The sequence below is a fragment of the Acomys minous genome (genome assembly GCF_964271855.1).
Source record: "Acomys minous genome assembly, chromosome: 5".
NCBI classification, from domain to species: Eukaryota; Metazoa; Chordata; class Mammalia; order Rodentia; family Muridae; genus Acomys; species Acomys minous.
Window position 1 is genome coordinate 78,927,063 of NC_140494.1, and position 16,628 is coordinate 78,943,690.

The following is a 16,628-nucleotide window of genomic DNA, read 5'->3' on the forward strand; positions in this document are numbered from 1 at the left end:
CGAGAAAAGGGGGGTTAAGATCAAATGAGGTCATAAAGGATCAAATGAGGTCATAAAGGTAGACAACTGACCTAAGCGGATTCTTATGAAAGATGATGCTTGCTGCCCATCTCTCGCTGTGTGAGCCCACGGTGACAAGTGCAAGCCAGGAAGGAGTAAGCCCGTGCCAGAATCTGACCTGGGACTTTCAGTCCCCATATTATTTATTATCGTATTCTTTGTCTCATCCTTAAATTCGGTGTCCCAATATAACAGTATCAGCAGGAAGGGGTTTAGGTAGTGTTAGTCACTAAAGCGTCCCAGATGGAATTAATGTCCTAATAAAAAGAGATTAAGAAAGCTTGCTTGCCCTCTTCTGTTACCCTAGAACACACCCAGAAAGTTCCATAGAGGACTATTCATGGGGGGGGGGCTCTGTGTTCACATGACCGAGTTTCTACTTTAGAGTGGAAATTTGTGAACAACAGTTCCAGGAGCTGGGAAATCCACAGTCACAGTCCCAAGAAAGTCAGTGTCTGTAAAGGCTTCCTCCTCAGATGTGCCTTCTGATGACAGAAGGGCACAGACAAGCTCCATTGATTTTTTTTTTAAATAAGGGCACTAATTCCATTATGATCTAACTATACTTATTGGCCCTGCTTACGGATACTATTGTACTGGGCATTAAGACGTTGATAATATAAGCATTCAGACCAGAACATGGAGAGCGGGGGAACCCAACAGCCGATTCTTCTGGTAAAGGAAGTTGCAAACCCAACTTCCTACCGTCTGCTCACATGACAGAGAGAGATGGAAACACCCAGTGTCTCTTCTTCACATTGTTATGGAACAACAGCAGCAGCAACAACAACAACAAAGCATGATATAGTTGATTTGTGCCACAGTGGTACATAATTTATAATTCGTATAGCTTATTTTTGGCAGTTTTTTATTATAATTTATTCAGATTATATCCTGATCGTTATCCCCTCACTTGTATCTTCTTCTGCCCTATTCCTGTCCCCTAGACCTCTGACAGAGGGGGCCTTGTCCCTTACCATATGACCACAGCCTTTCAGGTCTCATCTGGATAGCCTGCTTCCCTTTCCTCTGTGTGCTGCCGGGCCTCCCCACCAAGGAGAAGTGATCAAATTGGGGGGCACCAGAGTTCATGTCAGAGGCGGTATTTTAAGAACACTTGATAGTTAGCATGTTGCTTAGCCATCACAAAATAATGTTCCCCTCTTTGGGAACCAAAAGGGCCAAGTGCCATGTCTCTGCGACACTACTCTGAAATGTGTTTGTGGAAACAGAAAAGGGAGTGTGGTGAAAAGGACATAAAAATCCTTGAGTCTCAGTAGTCACCATGACACTAATAGTCAAGGTGTAGGTGGCATGAGGGGTCTGTAAGGTATACTTCCAAATGTGACCTCAGTCATTTTCTTAATATCCTCATCAGTAAGCAGGGCTTGGTTACTTATTTTTATTTTTCTGATGCATTGAAAGACTACAGTTAGTATAGCTATGTGATGATGATGATGACACAGAACCTGAGAGAGCCTCTACTTAATCTTTGTACCATTACTGTGTATGAGGCAGTTTATTAACTTATAATATGTACTTCGAACCAAAAAAAAATGTCCAGCAAAAGCGTCAACAGAAACCAACAGTGCATCAGAGAGTTTTCTCAGTCGTTTCTTCATCTAATCAAGCAACCTGACAGGAATAACTAGGAAAAAAAAATCAAAATTATTGGAAAACAGAATAAAGTTTCTTTTTCAGATGGAATTGTAATGTAGTTTAGCTTCTCTCACAAGTTGCCTGGGAGGGTAGCTGTAGTAGACTCAAGATAAATGCCTATCAGAGCTCTTGCTTTTGTTGAAAAAAAAATAAATCAATGCAATTTTCTTCCAATGTTATTCTCACTATTGGTTTACTGTGCTTTGCAAAGAGCCAGTGGTGCCAGCTGTGTACCTAGGCTGGCACTAGATGCTTGAGATATTTCCTGGGCTTGTGAGTTCTGTAGAGACATGTTTTGTCTTGCTCAGTGCTCCGATTATCCTCCAGGTGAGCTGTGTTGACCCGGATTGATTTCTTAGCTGTTCAGGCACTCTACGACTTCCCCGCTTGAACAGCCCCTTTCAAAGCCTAGGCAACTCTGCTTTCCCTGTGCCCCAGCCTCCTCCTCTGCACTGGCTGTCCGTATGTACTCAGCAGTGGGCTCTGGGGCCAAGTGGGAAAGGAAAGAGACCCTGCTCATTGGAGCATCCCGTCACTTAAGAAACAACTCGCATACAGAGCACGCAAACTTACAAGCCCAGGTCCTTGGAGTGTGTCTGCTGGTGTGTGGAAACACAGTGACTGTACCTTCTCAGAAACACACTCTCAGGAGAAACCAATGGCTGCCCAGTGCCCTCGTGACATCTCTGTCCTGCATGCTGTCACCTCCTTACCTACAAAACCGATTGCTACCTCTGCACTGCTATTCTCTTAAGTCTAGCTGTAATATCCACTTGCCAAAACAACGTGGTCAGTTAGTAGAAATCCATTTTTAAAGACAACTTCTATATATTTCAGTAATTCCAAAATTTAGAAAGAAATAGTATGGTTTCTAACTTCATGTTCTCCCTGACAGCAGGATCTTCCGTGTACGCTTAGAGTCTTCCTTCATCTAACCATCCAGATCAAATCAGACATGGACATGAGCAAGTGCCCCTGGGTGCCACTTCCAGGCCAGGATGCCCTGCTACACTGCTCTAGGCTGCGCCTCCTTCCCTCTAACTTGGTAGATTACTGCAGCCTCCTAGTCTTCTAGGAGAAGGTCTGCCTTTGTTATAGAGTGTCCCCAAGCCCCCTCTCTTTCGTCTGACCATGCCATTGACCTGAATGACACACTACAGGAAATCCTGGAGCATATGGACCTTGTCTGTCCTCACAAGTTGACCTTTCACCTCTAAATTTAGGGACAGAGAGCTCTATTGCTTTTTGTGCCCTTAACGTTCTTAACACACTTATTCTGTTAAACCGTCTCCTCCTAATGCTCCTGTCATTATACCTAAATTCTTCTAGAAAACATTTTTTTTTTCCTTCTTCAATATGGGCGTGTTCTTTGAATGGCCTGGCACTGTCACCCACCCATTGTATGCAGAGAACTAGAGTACAGCTGTCATCCTGGATTGCAAGTGTCTGTCCACACATTGATTTTCATTCAATCCTCCTGACTGTGAGCCCCTTGCAGTCAAGGGCTGCCTACAATCAGCAGCCCTGATTCAGCTCAAAGTACCAGAAAATATAAAAATTTAGTTCATATAAATGCTTCCTATGACAATGAAAAAAAATTATTGAAGGGACTCTAGCCAGCCAAAGCATGACAAACATGGCTTTCACAGGCCTTGCCCTTCTCTTCCATTCCTTCTGCCTTGATAAAACAAAACAAAACAACCACAGCAGCAACAAAAACAAACCCAACAAACAAACAAACAAACAAAAAGAAACCACTACCAACACTACCGCTGCTGCCGCCACCACCACCACCACCACCAAAGCCCATTAGATTATGTTCCTAAAGCTGGCCCTAATATCTATGTTTTAAATTCTATTTTAAAAATAATTTATTCAGATTACATCCCAATCGTTATTCTTTCACTTGTATCTTCCCGTTCCCCCTCCCTCCCTCTTTCACTCTATTCCCCTCCCCTAGACCTGTGACAGAAGGGGACCTCTTCCCCCAGCACATGACCATCAGATCTCAGTTCTCATAAATGCTTCTCTGAATCGCTTTCTCCCCATTGATATGTTTCTACCTGGAGCAGGTGTCACAGTGACACACCCTGACCTGGAGCAGGTATCAAATGACACACCCTGACCTGGAGGAGGGGTCACAGTGACACACCCTGACCTGGACCAGGGGCCATATGACATACCCTGACCTGGAGCAAGGGTCACATGACACACCTTGACCTGGAGCAGGGGTCACATGACATACCCCAACCTGGAGCAGGGGTCACAGTGACACACCTGATCTGGAGCAGGGGTCAGATGAAACACCCTGACCTGGAGCAGGGGTCATATGACACACTCTGACCTGGGGCAAGGGTCACATGACACACCCTGACCTGGAGCAGGGGCCACATGACACACCCAGACTTCCTACTTTGAACTGCCTATTGTGCTTTGGATGTGGAGTGTCCCCATAGAGAGCTCTTGCGTGAACTCTTACATCTCTATATGCTGGCAATCTTGAGAGATTCTGGAAACTCCAGGCAATTGGGTGTGTTTTGGGTAGCGATATCTTGTTTCAGGCCCCTGACTGTTCCTCTTTCTGCTTCCTGTCTTCAACAATGTGGCCAACTTCACCCACATGTTCCTACAGCTATGACCTGTCTGCCATGATGGAAACTTCACTCACATGTTCCACTTCTATGACCTGTCTAACATGATGTAAACTTATGTATGTATGTATGTATGTATTTATTTATTTATCTATCTATCTATCTATCTATCTATTTTCTGCCTCACTGTGGACTCAGAATTGACAGAGGCAAAGATCATGGACTAAAAATCTCAAAAACCAGAGTCATAATGAATTATTCCCTCCTTAAACTATTTCCGTCGGGTGTTTTACTGAAGCACGAACACGTCTAACTAATACATTGTCCTGGGCCTCCGTCCACCCACTGGATTTTGCCAGTATGGAAATTACATTGGGGATGAAAGCAGAACCAACTAGAACCAATCCCATAAGCTCCTCCTCTGTAACATTTTCCGTCAGTGGTGCCAGGTTCTACCGTTGCTCAGGGGCGATCCATGCGCACGAGCCCCCGCTCTGCTGTGTCCTGACAGAGAACATTGCTGTGCTAACCCAGGTTTTCTGCGCTGTAGAGCTACAATCAGTAGTCCTGATTATTAATCAGAAGCTTAAACGGTTAATTTCTTGAGGGACTACAGCTAACTCCTAAAGGAGGAGAGCACCATTCAGGGCCACTGAGCACACACCGAGCCCATCTCAGTTTTCTCTGGAGTCCTTGTGGGTCCGTGAATGCCAAGCAGAATCAAGGCAGAATGCACCCCTTCCCCCGCCTGCCCCGGCCTACTGGATTAGGGTGACACACTGACTGACAAAAGAAATATGGGTTTGCATCTATTTCTGTAAGATAAAAGAACTCCAGAGGACCAAACAGACGTGGAGATTGAGAAACCTGGGGTGACAGCAGTCAGGTCACACGCTGCTGCCTTCACCAAGCTTGCCTGATATTCAGTGCTGTCTTCCCTTGCCTCCTGGAACATGAAAGTATAACTTCCTGAAAGTTGAGACCCTGACACACATCTAGTGCCTTCCAGGGATCACAAGGATATCTGAAAATGTATTTATTATTTCTGGGCTGGAGAGTTCAGGTCTGGCATTCTTTCCTACTGTCACCTGACCATAACTAGCGACTCTGAGGCCATCATGCTCAAAGTTTCAAACCCTTCTTTTAAAATTACGGATGAGCCTGCATGTTCTACATTTGCCGTTGACACTCTAACAGGATCTGATCTTTTTTGTTGTTGTTGTTTTATGAGCTCATGTGTTACATATATTTATGAGATATTCACTACAATATGAGACCCAGAAAGCATGATTCTTACCTATCCTGGTCAAGGACATTCCATGATAGCACTGGTAGACCAGTACTATAAAGATGAGTTTTATTTGTCAACTTGACACAGCCTAGAATTACCCAGGAGGGGAGTGTTAATAAGGAATCATCTAGGTCAGGCTGGCCTGTAGGCATGTCTTGAGGATTGCCTTGATTGTTAATTGCTGTAGGAAGACCTGGCCACTGTGGGCAGCACCATTCCCTAGACAGCGGTCCTGAAAAGTATCAGAGAAGAGCAAGCAAGCAGGCATGCATTATAGCATGCGTGCGCTCAGTTCGTTCCTCTCTGCTCTTGGCTGTGAGCATTTTGTATTAAGTTCCTGCCACCCCATTTTCTTTGTTATGATATAATATAAACTGGTATTGTGAAATAAAATAAATTCTTTCTCCCCTAAGTTTATTTTGTCAAAGTGTTTTATCACAGTGACATAGAATAAGTGCCTAGAAAAGCATAAGTGTTTACTAAATTTGTGCTGAATAAATGAAAGCCGTATCTGGTAGCCTTTATGCAAAAACTTGATTTGAGGCAAATTGGAGGATAAGCTGAGCAGCCAACATCCCAAGCAAGAACCAGACTATCAATATGGATTCTACACACACACACACATATACACAAACAGAAACACACATAAACATAAACACACACATGCACACACATACATGAACACATACACACATACACACACACATATACCTAAACACACATAAGTAAACACATATACACATATACATACATACATATAAACACACACATACACACAAACACATAAACACACATATACATAAACACACAAACTCACGCACAAACACACACATATACAAAAACATACAAAACACATATACATATGCATAAACAAACACATATATATATATACATACATATAAACACACATACATAAACACACATACATATGCATAAACACACATATAAACACACATATAAATACACACATACACAAACACACATAAACACACACATATGTAAACATACAGATATATACACATACACACATACAAAAACACACACACAAATATATACATATATACAGAAATATACACAAACACATACACACATGTAAACACATACATAAACACATACACACATATAAACACACACATAAACACACATACACATAGACATACATACACACATACATACAAACATATACCCAAACATACCATACACATATATACACACGTACACACATATAAATACATACACACATAAGTACACATATATACATACACAAATAGATACACATGTACATAAACACACTTACGCACACACACACAAACACTCCCTCTAAACCTTGAGTTTTCCAGTGTCCGTCTGCAGGAACTGAGGCTCAGTTGCTCTGTAAGTTATGCACAGCCACTCAGCCAGCGAGTGGCAGAACACTAATCTCTGTGCCTGACAGCTCGGCCTCATAAGCCACTGTCACTCCCTCCCTTGTGCAGTGCACGGGTGGCATCTGACAACCATGTGTTTGGAAGTCCCTCCCACGTAGCTTTGGAGCCACATCCAAGCCTGCGGTTGTGCATCTAGAGTCAAGCCTTCTCCTTTCCTGACCATCTTTGAGTGTTTCCATTCTCTGGGCACTTTTCCTGTTCTCTGTTGCTTAAAATCTGTCACTGGCCATGGGGCCCGGGTACAATGCTTTCAGTATTTCAAGACTTGAGGCCCAAACTTTTTGAGTGCAGATAGATTTTTGGTTTTTAGCCCCCTTTCACAAAATGTGCTCTATTCTTCTCAAAACAGAAAACAATCTGTATGTCCTCAAAGATGAGAGAACATAGTCCCAGTTTTTCCTTTGTTATCTCTAGTTTCTCAGGAACTCCATTCCACATGGAAGGTTTGTAGGCATTATGCTAAATTCTTGGTGCATCCTTAAACCAGTTCCAGGAAGTTAATATGTGAATGGCATGCCCATGTGGATGACACGGGCAGCCTTCCCCCTGGCCTGTGCTTCCCACGCCTCTTCTCTGCCTTAAGCTTCCTCTCATCAAAAAACTGGCCCCAGCCCACTGGAATGACTCCATCTCTTTTGACTGAACATAGTTCAAGCGCAGCCCTTCCCTGGCCTCAGCCCTGTTGTGCCGAATGTCTTGAGCAAAGACAGCAGGTGTGTGTGTGTGGCATGTGCACTGTGGCTGCTGTACCTGGAGGGCACAGTAAACATCAGTTTGCTATTTACATCAGAGATGGGATGTGTCCTCAGACCTCCCTTGGGTGGAGTTCAGCAGGCAGCAGTTACCAGCATGAACCTGCCACCATCCAGGCTACAACCTTCTCTTTCTTATTCCAGCAACTGCCCTCTCTTGACAACTCTCCTTCTCCGTTGCCAGCGCTTTATTCTGGGTCTCTAGATTGCTATGAGCTATTTTAGCACCTGCTATTGTTCTAAAGAAGACAATTATTAAAGGAGGTTTACAACTTTATACAGCCTCTTATTATCCATTCCTGGCCTAGATTACAGGTTCTGGGCAAGAAGCAAAGGGAAAGATCAAGCCTTTACTAAGGGAGGGTGTCTACACTCACAGCAAGTAGGCTCAGGGGAGCTGCGGTGCTGACCGGCGTGCTGCTGGACAGATGAGTGTGACCGCCTGATGGCAGTCTGCCTGAGTTTTCAGTTTGGGGTGGGCCTTCCTTGTACACTTAAAGGCGGTGTACAAGTATTGCCACGTCATTTGTGTACCATTTAGGAAGTCCTCTGACAAATGGCTGGTTATAGAAGCATGTTTCCATTCTCTGAGATGTGATCACAATTTTCAAATATGCTTAGATGAAACTAGGGGAACAAAGAGGACACGTGGTTATAGGGGAGGGTGATGAAAGGCAAGGCAGACATCTCTGCAGGCGAATGTGTTCAACATCAATATATGCCTGTATTAAAAGGTGTTATATAATGGTCTTTGTGTATAATAGATATACATAATGAAAATGTAAAAGAATCATATACTTGGAGAGATCACAGAGTGTGAAGGTCTCTTCACTTAGGGGGAATTTATTCTACTACGGGTGTTAAAATAATCTTGGTGGATAATTGTTTCACTTTTGAAAAATTTGTGCATGTGTGCACACACACATGCAAAATGTATGTGCCTATTCATGCATATGTGCAGGTTCACGTATTTTAGGGTGCTTATATGCATGTGAAGGTCAGAGGAAACCATGGGTGTTGTTTTCCACCTCAAGACAGGCCTCTTTGTGATGCCAAGCTTGCCGACTTGTAACTTCCTGGAGATTCACCTCTTCCCACCTCCTGTATTGCCATTGGATGCTGGGATTAGAAACATATGCTATTGTGTCTGGCTTCACTGGGTTCTAGGGATCCAAACACTGGCTTTGATGCTTGGATAAAAAGTGCTTTAGCACAGAACCATCTCTCCGGATCTCTGCTGAACCTCTGTCTCCTCGATGGGTGAACTGGGGTTAACTTTTGCTGTTTGTGTGCTTCTATTCCGAGTAAGCAACACGAGGATGGGTGAGGAGACCAACTACTGAGCATTTTTTCCTTCTCTGACAGCCTCTTGTACACAGAAGACCTTTCAAAGAACAACCTTGTGTCCCGTTGCACCCCAGAATGCCTACAGCTACCAAGAGAACTCAAAAGTAACAGGGACTGTCAGACCCATGCTGGCTCAGATCACTCAGAGGAGACTGAGGGCTAGAGAGAGGAGCTCTTAGTCTGACATGATTTCACCAGAAATAACCTCAATCTGCTAGGAATAATGGTTCCAAGATTCCAAGCTGGCGTTTGAGCTTCAGGCAAGGCATAGACTCATGAATTAATATGAATTCAGATGATCTCAGGCATGTGCATGTATATGCATGTACTCACAAAGATATGGACATGTAAGTATACATAGATGTATATACATCAAAGCACTAAAATAGACACACACATACGTATATGTGAATATATTTCAGTATTTTGAGGTTTTTAACTTAGGTATTTCCAAGCACTGAGTAGATAGCCTATTTATTTTCTACTTTTTATCTTCAGGAAATTTTATAATTTCCCAATACCTAATTCTCTTGAGATAATAGGATGAAAGTTACTTTATCTTCTCTTTGCAGGTGGAAAAACAGATAAATGACCTTCTCAAGGAATCCTCGGGAGTGGCTGTAAAGGCTGGGCTGGGCTGCAGACCTTTCTGCCTATGAGCTCAGACTCCTGCATTTCTGGGAAGACAAGTGCTTCCTGACACTTCCATAAAGAAAACTGCGAGCAAACAGTAAATTAAAGGGTAGGTCTCCAAGGAGCAGCCACTTTTGAAGATAAGCTTTAAAGGTGAAATCGGGGAGCTAAAATTAACCTCAGCGACTCCCCGTACTTTCCATAGTGGAAAAGCAACTGGAAGCTGGCATTAATGCATCTGCTGTGGGTTTTGTTGCATTTGGTGTTAAGAAATCAGCTAGAGGTGCAGGGGTGGTCCAGACCCACACCGCTCTGCCTGCTGTTGTCCGTGTTGCTGCCATTGAGCTGAGTTGAAGGCCAGGTTTTCTGTGATATGGGGATATAAGTGTCTCTGCTATCAGGTATTTCAGGAAGGATACTATGTTAAAATTATTAAGATGGTTGACATTATAAGAAACCTTTTGAAATCAGCAAAGTGAGGACAGGAAGGAAGGAAGGAAGGAGAGGATGGAAGAAAAGACTGAATCAGGTAGGAGATAAGGAAGAAAGGAGCAAAAAAGGCAGGTGGATAGGGACCCTTCATGAAGTGTGATGGAGCAGACATGGAAGAATGTGCTGAAGAGAAATGAGCACGCTCTCTTCTATGCGGGGAAGGATATTTAGACAGAAACAAGAGACTCCATTTGTTAACTTCTATGATTGTTAGTCCCTTGGGAACAGATGGGGAAACAGCTGACAGAAGTTTGCTCTGAACCTCCTTCTCGCAGAGTTGGTTTTTCTAAGGTCTTACAGGGAAGCACACAGCCACTGACGCTCTGCTGAAGATGCTGCCTGATCTCTGAAACCATGGCCCTCAGATTCAGGACCCAAAACTCACCCTGTTCATCTTCTGAAGATTTACCCAACGAACTTGCAGTATTGAGCAGCTCAGGACAGACGCAGGGCCCTTTTGAGTGCCCAAGGTTTATCATCTGCAAGGTGTTTATTCTCCCGACTTATTGAGACACTTAAGCCTGTATCACGGTGATGGCACATGGCTGGTTCTCCTTCAGTATTTGCTGGCAGAAGGCACGTGTGAATCTGGCATCCTGAGATGACAAGGGCATCGTCTCCCCACCATGGTAGCCCCTGCAACTCCTCAATGGCAGCGTTTTCAGAAAGAGCCATAACCAATTCACTTTGGCAGCGTCTATTAAAACGATAGCTTTGTTCGGATCTCTGCTTTGCACTTGAGGAAATAAATCCCTTTCCAGCCTGACAGCTCTGAAGAAAGCTTTGTATTTTTCCCCCCCGCAGAGAGGTGTGCATCAGGTACCAATCTCATCCCATTTCCATTTCCTTGCAGACTCGTCTGCTCATCATTTTCTATTCACAAAACTTGCTTGATTCTAATCTTCCCCATCAGCAGGGACTAAACACCTCCTCCCAGTTCCTTAGAAAGATGGTGATTACCACCCATGCGAGCACTCCCCGCTCCTGACACGTGGATCTGATCCAGGTGCACACACGTGTGCCATTAAGACTCTTGCCATGAACCGCAATGTGACATCATGTTAGCTTCAGGCCTAAATCCCCCGCACTATTTCACAGTCCCCTCTCCCCCCGACATCAAGGCCCTTATTGATGTACTGCTCGAATGTTCCTCCCTCTCTCTGTGAAACTGAATCCACCAGGCTCAAATGCCAGTGGAAGAGGCACGTTAGTAAATTGCCTTCCATTTCACAGTTTGGACTTCATGCTTTCTGTTACTTTTATCCTGGAAGGTTTCTGTGGCTTTGTTTCACTGATGGTGTTACTTGAATTTAAGCACTAACACACACACACACACACACACACACACACACACACACACACACATATGCTTTTCTCTCTACAGCCAAGGTTTAATGCAAAAATAAGGACACTGCTCCAATTTCTGGCTCAGGAAATAAGGAATTTTTCTTCCCACTCACCAACTCAACATAGGTTTTCAGGGCAACTTAGCAGGTCATTAAACACCCGTCTACCTAAAAATATGAATTTTAAATTTTCAAAGAAATCAGAGCCATGTGCGTAGAGGATAGTCCATGTGGACCGAGGTAGAGGTCATAAAGCACAGCCCACAGATTTGCTTTATTTACTCCATGAAGCCTATTATAAAAACTTCCACAAGCCATTTAAACTGTGAGGTTTCATATAAAAAGTGAAATATTCAGGTCCTCCTGCAAAGTCCAAATTCCAGACCCCTCCATTCCTCACTGCAGGGGTATGGGGGTCACTCATTGCTTCTTCTCTGGAGAAGCTGTCCTTAGAATGGAGAAATGTGTCTCATGTCCTAAGTCCTTGAAGCACGGTTATAAAATAATGTCAAAAACTGTTCCTGTAGAGACAAATGAATAGAAATGCATTTTTTTCTTTTTTTGGTATATGGAGAATTTTCCTGTTAGCTTCAGACATAGACTCTTAGCCTGCTACCCTCTACTTATTTATGATGCTCAAATGGACACTGTAAGCATTTGGACTTGTAATGCCTGCTTCAAATCTTAGAAGAGATATTTTTTGATATGATAGTACCTATACTTTAATATGCAATAAAGATAAAAACCTTATTTTTTGGCACAATCGCCTCAGAACAGCCGACTTACACATTCATTATTCCTTCCCTAGGGATCTTGATTTCAGGAACAAAAGTTTGAAAAGAAGTCAAAACGGTCTGGAAAAAAAATATAAAACAACCCTATCCAGGTAACCCTGTGGGTTAGAAGTAGTCATTACCTTGGACACTCCTCTTGTCCCTTGTCAAGCCCTCCTCAGCCGCTGACTGGAATTATGCATGTCCTTATCTAGAGAGCATGCAGCCCTAAGCCTGGTGCAGAGCTTGGCAGCAAAGACCAGAGGCCACATTCAGTGTACGGGGACGCACTTGGCCTTTGTCCTTGCCCAGGGCACCCCGTGTACATGCTCATGGTTCTGACATGCTCTACCGCTGGAGTGTCAGTTACAGCTCATGCCTCCATCTCTACTCTTAATGTCAAGCCATCATCACCATCTTCCACCTTAACTCTGGCATCTGCCTTCCATGGGGCCTTTTGTACTTTCACCCTTGCCTTATCCCATTCTGGTCCTCACCCAAAATCTTCTAAATTAAAAGTTAATGCCCGAATGTCAATTAATTACTTGTTGGAAAACCTTTAATGGCTTCTCACTGCTCAAAGAAGATTTCATAAAACATGTAGAGAACTCTGGACCAGAGAGGAACTTGCCTTCGATTAAGATCCAGGATCTTAGAAATTTGAACAATGATCTAGGTTCCTCTTGGAGCTTTAGAATATACACAAGAAAGCCTCAATCGTTAGCTCAACTTTGCTTAAAGCAGTATTTAAACAACTTTGAGGGAAGCTCATGAGTACCCCATGTGTGACATTGCAAGGAGTGTGTTTGGGAAATGCTTAGTATAGGACAAAACCCACACTCTATTATCAATATACAAGATCTTTGAGGCACGAGATAGTACTTCTCTGCTGGGCTTTCTTTACCTCTTCCATCCATGCCACACCTAATGTTCTAATCACACAGCCAGATCGCTCAGTTTAACACACATGTACTAGTGCTGTGGTGGGCAGCGTTTGGGCTCTGCCCTATGCACTAGGAATCAAGAAAGACTTCCTTGAAAGCTTAGCTATTTTCATTTCAGACCCGTGAATACTGTTAGAGGTTCCCGTGCACGGAATGTTCCTTAGTCTTACAGTTCTTACAAAACCTCCTGTGACCTGGTGTAGCAGTTTGTTTCTTTATGACATCTCTTTAGCACATTCATGTAGAATTATTTCTTTTTAGATTATGATGGGCTTTGTTTATTTATCAACATGCTCCCTGATGGCACGTTTTAGTCCTCATTAACATCCCTGCCTTCAACTAGGTTATAAGTCCCCTGAGGGTGACAGTGGTGACGTATGAACCACTGCAGTCAGCTTCTGGTGCAGAGTTCTGATGTGTAATGACACAGATCTAACACCATTTCCATTTGGTTTTCATACGAGGTACCAGGAACAAGGCCCTGCGTCAGGGAATAAATTAGTTTATCTATTTTGTTTTTCCACTCATAGAGGCAATGTTGCTTTTATAGCCAAATCAAGGTTCTTTGATTGCTAATAAATTAGGTAGATATCCTGTTGGTTAGAAACAAACATAATTCATTATCCCATTAACAGAGCGATTAAAAGCCTTGTGCACTCTTGTAGTCATCACATAAAAGGTGATGTTTGTTCTCTACACGTAATAAAATTAAAATCCCTAAAGAAATGTGTCTCAGGATACAGCTACTGAAAACGACACACTGCTCCCCTTAGGTAGTTAAAGTATCTTAATTACTTGCACAAGATGACAGAGAGTGCATGTAGGTTTTAAATAAAGATCAGCTCAGTAGACTTAAGGAGACTCAAATTCAAGGGTTAAGTACTATCAGTAGCAAATATCTTAGACGTAGTTGTCTGTACCCAGAAAATTTATTATATATGTACTGATACCCATCAGTCATTGCTTTCAAGAAGAATATAACAGAGGTATGAGCTTCAGGTATGAGCATTTCCTCTTCTGATCCCTTCAGGCTCATGCTCTTTTCCACCAACACTCTTCTGGCCCGATACACAACTGTCTCTCCAAGAGGAGACCTCTGAGTTCCTCAACGATGGAACTATTCTTTCATCTTTCAGTTATCTGGGTCTGAGTCAGAGTAACTGAAGGTGATGTATAGAGCTGTATCCTGCCAGAGGCTGGAGAACTCAAACATTCGTAATATTAGCAGTGAAATAATTCTATGTATCTACAAAGTGAAACCAATCGTACAGACAAAAAGTGACCAAAAGGCATGTCTAGAATTGTTAATATTTGTTATGATTTATAATGAGGTATAAGCCCTGGCAGATGTTTCATTTAAAGCCTGGCTCCCTATGCAGGAGAATTTACCAGGGGAGGGGACTATGGAAAATGACTGGATTGCGGATGCCCTGACTTCATGAATAGATTCAGCCACTAATGGACTCACATGCTGGTGGCATTATTGGGAAGTGAAGGAACAATTGGGAGGCAGAGGCTGGATGGAGAGACAGGGTCTAAGGGGCTTGCCTTAGAAGGGTGTGTTTGTCATTTGGCCCTTCTTTGGTCTCCTTGGCCCTCTCCATCAAGGTGCTCTGCCCTGCCACAAGTGCACGGCGATGGGGCCAGATGACCATCAGCTGGAACCTAAGGAAGCATGAGCAGAAATAAATCTTTCCTTTTCAAAGGAAATATCCTACATGGCGTTTTAGTAAAAAAATTCAAGCAACAGAACTGTATTAGCATTCTAGTAGTCTGTCATATGTTCTTTAAATTTGGAACAATTATTGCAAAGAATGGAGCAGTTTTTGTGAATATATGTTAATTCAAAAGTTCATGTCTATGTAAGTAGTAAAGGAATCTATCTAATAGCTATTAAATCATATGGACTCAGAAATTTCATAACTTAAAATGAATAGTCCCCTAAAAGGACAATTTCTAAAGGCCTAAATTTCCTACCCATTTCCAGCCAGCATTTACCTGCTGCCACACACAGCCTTAGGATGAGTCTTCACTTCTGGTCTGTGGACAGTGGAGACAGCATGTTAGGGAGGAATGTTCCCACCATCCTGCCCTGGAGTAGCCACTGTCCTCAGACCTAAATAATGTAAAAAACGGTGGCTCGTAAGCTCTCGCAATGTCAAAATTGAACCACATTAAATGTGCTAAGTCATGAAAGATAAATGCGAGTTCCATTGCCTCAGGGGTCGATGAAAGATAGATGAGTTAGGTGTGTATCTGTCATCTCCGGAAAGAGTCCTTTGCTTAGTCAAAAACGTTACAAAGGCCCTCACAAAGAAAGCATCCTAATTAGCATTTGGTCCCTTTGTTAGGTAAACTTCTAACAAACCTGGGTCTGGGAGGTGACGCTATGCAATCTGAACACACTCTCAGAGTAATGTAACGGTGGTCAAAATGAACTTCCTTCTATGAACTGTATCAGTTCAGACCAGAGTAGTTCCTGGGCTGAGCAGACCAACCTACACCACTCAGTTTGCAAAGCATGCACTGACATTGCCAGGAGAGCTCTATTTCCTCTACTTCCTCTCAGAAATGTTCTCGGAAGGTCAGGCTCATAAGTGCCTCTGAGTGTAGGCCTCTGAGGTCTCTGGTGGGAAGCCCTGAAGAGCAGGGACCAATGAATAATGAATGTCTCTTTGTAAGAACTCTCTTTAGCGGGCAGCCAAAGCTATTTTTACTTGATAGCAAAAGCACTTTTGGAGACATATTCCCAAACCACATTACAGGATGTGTGAGGTGGCGGAGACTGCCAAATGCTGGCGAAGTTGAAGATGGCAGTGCACACTTGTGGGATGTTGAGTTATGAGTGCTAATTGTCCTGATAAGCCTGGTTCTATGCTTAAGTTAGTACCTCCCATTTTCCAGGATTTATCAAAAGAATAGGCCTGGATTCAAAGAAGGAAAAATCTATAGACTATATAGCCACAGATCCTGGGAAGCTGTGTAGAGACAGAAAATGGACTCATTTTCTGAAACTCACAAATTCATTAAATTTTTGTTTTTTAGCATGACAAATCCTAGCAGGCAATCCAGATCAAAACAAATTTAGGAAGTGATGATATCTGTGGAGTGTAAAGTTATCAGCTTCAATGCTTCGATGCCTAGGCTCATTACCATAGCAGGGGGCCCACTTCACTTCCTTTGAAGTTGGAAGACATTATATAAATGAAAAGACTGTAGGAAGAGACATCAGGCATTGCCTGGATGACAGCTGAGGGCCAGCTGGCAAAGGAATGAATATTCCCTAAGATCTGGACCTTTGATGGACAGATGT

At 43.1% G+C, this 16,628-nt stretch overlaps 1 protein-coding gene across 5 annotated transcripts in view; it reads right to left on the reverse strand.

Moving 5' to 3' along the window:
• Positions 1-16,628, reverse strand: part of FAT3 (FAT atypical cadherin 3) — a 603,907-nt gene that overhangs the window by 117,552 nt on the left and 469,727 nt on the right. The window lies entirely within an intron of this gene.